Genomic DNA, 5,497 nt, shown 5'->3' on the forward strand with positions numbered 1-5,497 from the left:
GGTATGATCTCTTTTGTGATTACAACCTGGTACAAAGCACACAGGCATCTTGTAAAAGTGAATTTATTGGAGCAATCTCTTATATTTATTGGAGGGAATAAATCAGTCTTCTTCTTCCTCTTTGCTTTGCGAGTCACAACCAGTCTTGGAGCATTATCGCCTATGACATCACTTACGCGACCCAGAATGCATTTGGGATTTGTAGTCTTTCTAGTTGCGTATTATTCATAGTCTTATATTTCAGCATTTTTACGACAAACTGTGACTTTTTTTGCATGGAAATGATTGTTTAAGATTGACAAACATCATATGTGTCATTCGTGGCACAATTCAAACGGGATCAAAAGATAACTTTTCTCTCTCCATTGACTTCAATGTATAATTTTCCGCTTCCGGGGTCCCATGGAGGCTCCCGGAAGGGGAGGGACTTCGCCTCTCTATAAGGAGGTGAGTATCCATCAACTTTCTTAATCCTGTTTTTGACCTTTGTGACCCCAATAAAATGTTTCATTCCAAATTGTCATGTTGTCTCTGTATTTATTTACAATTCACGTGTTCTCTAAAGTGGGCCTCCATTCATTGCCAAGGATGAAGAAGTGACACGGTTTGTAGACTATCCACAGGACAACCAAACATGTAAAATGACAGACTATAATAATTATAATCATAAATATATATGGGAGAGTGGGGTAATTTGCGCCAAGGGGCAAGTATTGCCACCCCTGTTATCTAGAAAACCATAGAAAAAGTTGGTCATGTGACCACATATTTTTGAAGAGGCATCCATTTCAATCATCCTGCAAAGAAGGGAGACACATGGCTTGAGAGGTAAGCACATTTAAGTTAAAAAAAAAATGTTTGCCCTCCAAAGTAACATTTCTATTATCAAGGTTTTTTGATTGCTGTGTTTGAACAATTTCACTGAGAACTTATGGCAAAAAATGATTTTATCTCTCATCAAAGATGGCAGAAAACATGCATTATTGTACTCTGCAGGGGAGTTTGACAGGGTATTACTCAAAAAGTACACGATAAAAGTACTTGATTGTACTTGTGGTGGTAGTTCAAATAGTACTGAGTCCAGCAGTACCACTTTCACTGAGAACTTATGGCAAAAAATGATTTTCTCTCTCATCAAAGATGGCAGAAAACATGCATTATTGTACTCTGCATGGGAGTTTGACAGGGTATTACTCAAAAAGTACACAATAAAAGTATTTGACTGTACTTGTGGTAGTAGCAGGGCCGGCCCAACCCATTAAGTGACATAAGCGGCCGCTTAGGGCCCCGCAGCCACTGAGGGGCCCCCTAGCAAAAAAGAAATTTAATTTTTTTTTTTATCTCAGTACACCGTTGCTCTACTCTAAAGTCGCATCTAAAACGCGATCTGATCTAGCTGTGTATATTTTGTTATTTTTGATTGTTATATTCAATCCAGTGTTCGAAATGGGGGGGAGCCAAGGGGGAGCTTGGCTCCCCCGAAGAGGGAGGGAGCTCCCGTGAAGGCCGACTTTGAGATAAATAGGGGGAGCTGCATATTTGTGTCACACAGATTAGAAATGTTGAGTTTCTGTAAATAAAAGTTCTTGAAATAAATAATAGTCATTGTTCATTACAGTTTCTGAATATTTGTTTTATATTTGTGAATATTTCTGGGTGTTGCCATCTGTACGTGGCGGCGCTGCATTCTTTACGCTACTTACGTTGCTATGGTTACGGTGGCGATGCCGGCGGCGTATTTGAAATGTTCATAAAAAATATGGCGAAACGAAATCAGCCAAGCCTCGCAGCTTTTGGATTCACAAGCAAAGAAGCGAAGGATTCTAAAAATGACAACGTGAACGGAACAACTTTTAGCTAGCCGGCTGTAAGCGGCGTTAGGGTCGCGTTTGACAGCTCCACACCGAGGGAGAGGCTTGACGATGCGGAGCCTGAAGAGGCTTCAACAACGGCCACAGCCGCCGGCGCCACCTGCACTAGCAAACCTGACGATGCCCATGACCTGCCTTTTAACTGGACACAGAAAAGATGGAGTGAGTGGAATGAAAGCTATCCATGGCTTTTCATTCCACTCACTCCATCTTTTCTGATGAATGTGGATATGAGATTTGCAAAGAGGCAAAAAGTATATTGATCTCTCTGCCGCTCGCAGAAAAATCCACTGGAGTGCACCTTTCACAAGAAAGGATTCAGGGAAAAGTCAGCAGTGATTAAAAGAATAACCTGCGGAAAAAGATTTATAATCACCATAAGGGCCAGGCAAACAAAAAAGCGATCGAGATTTCGGAGAGGAGAAAAAAAGATGTCCTACCAAACAAGCTATAGGCGATCAATGTTGACCTAATGCAGGAAACATATAGATCTTTCAGGTCTGCCTATATGATTAGCAATAAAATAAATAAATAGGGCTCCCCCGAAAGCAAATGGGTAATTCGAACACTGATTCAATCTCATTAGCTACAGGCATTTGAAGCTTGTAAAGGGAGGATGACAGCTCTCACTCGCCACTCTGCTGTTCCGCAGCGCCGCTTCCCCTCCCTCCGCTGAAATGATGAATGTAAGGTGTATAGTAATCATAGATAACACGGCAGGGTCCGTTACAGTTTGTTTTCATCTGATTTCAAATAAACAAAGTATTGGCTTTCAGAATATTAAACTTGTTTCGGCAAATTCAGATGATAAATACAACTTTGAAGCTTGTAAAGGCATAATTAAAAGCGGAGAACGGAGTAACTTGACGTCACAGCAGGCATAACAACAGCCGGTGTTTCTCGAGTGTTTTCCCACAATACACACAAATGCAAAAATACACACACACACACACACACACACACACACACACACACACACACACACACACACACACACACACACACACACACACACACACACACACACTCGCGGGCTTCCCCCAGACCAGTAATCCAAACGAAAATATCTTCCCTCCGTACTATTTTGATAATTTGCTCCGCTAATAATCAATCAGATCGAACCAGAGAAGAGGAAACTTTGAAGGCCTTTTTCTCAAAATGATGACTCTGTAACAGTCATTATATAATGTGACATATTTTGCTTAATATTTGGAGTACAAAAACAATCGTCGTGGCGTAGGTGTTACTCTCATCTATCTCAGATAGAAGATATGATTGGAGACGACCAGCCAATCAGAATTGACCTTCTCGAGTTCTCCGATTGGTTGGTTTTGTGGCACATTTGTAACGCTGTGACAACTTGAGCGAGCAGGCAGGCAAAGCTGAGCGCTCAACTGTGGTGCCTTCAGTTTGCATGATGTCTGGCAAAAAAAGGACATACGCCTCTGGTGATCAAAAACGAAAAAATAGAAAACTTAATGAAGAAAAAAGGCAAGACAATAAAGGTATGTAACTTCATATTATGGCTCTGTCTCCTGTCCTGTGTCCCACTAACAATAGTTGGATAACTTGGATTTGGGAGTATTCTAACTTACTTACTACTACTACTTACTTTCTAGCTAACGTTACAGCTAGCTAACTAGCCAAGTTATCATTATTATCTCAGCCTTTCTGTAGAATAATGCGATGCTATTAACGTTACTGATTAATTTACTTTAGAAAAGTTTAGCTCAGGCAGCAAGTCACACTCGTAGCTAATGTTAGCTAGGTATATGTGCTTGTTTCATATTTTGACCAAGTAAACCAATTTCCCCTGGGATTAATAAAGTACTATCTATCTATCTATCTATCTATCTATCTATCTATCTATCTATCTATCGAACTATCCAAACATCATTGTGTGGGTTCTAAGTTCATGTAAATGCAAGTATTCATTGGCTGAATATTGAATTAGCTATATAAAGCTAGTATGTTCCATTTGATGTTCCATTTCAAGTCTGTTTCCATAAAGCTTAACTCTGTAACATACTCTCCTCAGGAGCACTTCTGAAGTACTTTGGAAGCCCACAGCAGGTGCCAGCACACACCACAACGTCCACTGAGGACACTGTTGGTGAGTTCAAATGGGCCCAAAGTGAGAGCTTTCTGAATTTGGAATATTAAGTCATTACATTACGAATCATATATTTCTTTATTCCATAGCAGGTCAATCAACCTCCACCGCTGCTGTTGGTGAATGTGAAACCACAAGGTCAGCTGTTGGCACCAGTGACTCCGATGTCATCCAAGAAACCGCCTCAGACAATGCTGGTAAATGATGTGTTAAGTGTATAGATTAAGCCCATAGAGCTAGCTACAATTGCCATTTGTCGAAGTTCTATTGAGCAAGCTCGCTGTTCATTGCTTATAATAAATATCTGTCATGCATGGGGCAGGAGTTTGATGATACCTGTTTTTAAGGACTGATTCTGGATCAGCACTTTGGAGCTATCTCAAAAGCAGCGCCATAGTGGTGAAAAGACAGCTGATCTAGAGACAGTCCTATAGTCATATATTAAACAATGATATACTTCTTTATTCCATAGCAGTTCCATCAACTTCCATCACTGAAGAAACCACCTCTGACAATGCTGGTAAGTTTAGGCCTACATCAAAGAGACCTTAACTTTGTTTGTCAAGAAAAGCAAAGCACTATATGTCCAATCAATCATGGTATTATTATTATTATTATTATTATTATTATTATTATTATTATGAATATTATTATTACTATTGTGTTCAATCATTCAACTGTGTTGTTTATTGCCAGGAACATCAACTTGTAAACAAGTCAAGTAACAAAAACTTATTTTTTAAAATTAATTTCCCTATAGGTATTTCTGTACCCATTGAAGTTGAGAGCAGTACCATTACGCCTACTACACCTACCTCTGTAACTTCTACTCCTTTTCTCTCTGGTTCACCAATGGATCCAACTGGGTGGCCATCAGTACTTAACGATCACGTACGTACAGATCTGGTGATTAGGGGGCCAGTACAGGTGGACAGAGATTTTGTATTCCCGAAAACACCAAACAACAGAAGCTTTCATTATCATTACATGTTTAGAACACTTGTAAATGGTGAGAAAGTTAAGCGAAGCTGGTTAATATACTCCAAGAACAATGATTCAGTCTACTGCTTTTGCTGCAAGTTGTTTTCCAAGAAATCATTAAAGCTCATAACAGAGGGACAACAGGACTGGGTGAATATTGGCGCATTACTGAAGCTACACGACAACAGCCCAGATCATGTGAAAAGTGTGTTGACTTGGAAGGAACTAGAGCTCCGTCTTAGAAAAGGGAAGACAATAGACAAAACAGAGTTGTACCTCCTGGAGGCAGAGAAGAAGAGGTGGAGAGAGGTGTTCATTCGGTTGGTTTCCATCATCCAATCTCTAGCAGAGAGGAACCTGGGACTTAGAGGGACTGTTGACACCCTGCATAACCACAACAACGGGAATTTCCTCAAAGAAGTTGAGCTAATTGCCAAGTTTGACCCTGTTCTGAAAGAACACATCAGACGCATTGACAGTGGAGGAAATTACACTACATACTTGGGTAAAACAATCCAAAATGAACTCATGT

General features: G+C 40.2%; 1 long non-coding RNA gene across 1 annotated transcript; it reads left to right on the plus strand.

The window, feature by feature from the left end:
- The first annotated feature begins 3,001 nt into the window (after positions 1-3,001).
- LOC307033843 lies at positions 3,002-5,269 on the plus strand. Its single transcript, XR_013806674.1, has 3 exons — positions 3,002-4,181; positions 4,457-4,504; positions 4,745-5,269. It is a non-coding gene; the product is annotated as an uncharacterized lncRNA (long non-coding RNA).
- Positions 5,270-5,497: the final 228 nt, after the last annotated feature.

The sequence above is a fragment of the Notothenia rossii genome (assembly GCF_949606895.1).
Source record: "Notothenia rossii genome assembly, chromosome: 3".
NCBI lineage: Eukaryota > Metazoa > Chordata > Actinopteri > Perciformes > Nototheniidae > Notothenia > Notothenia rossii.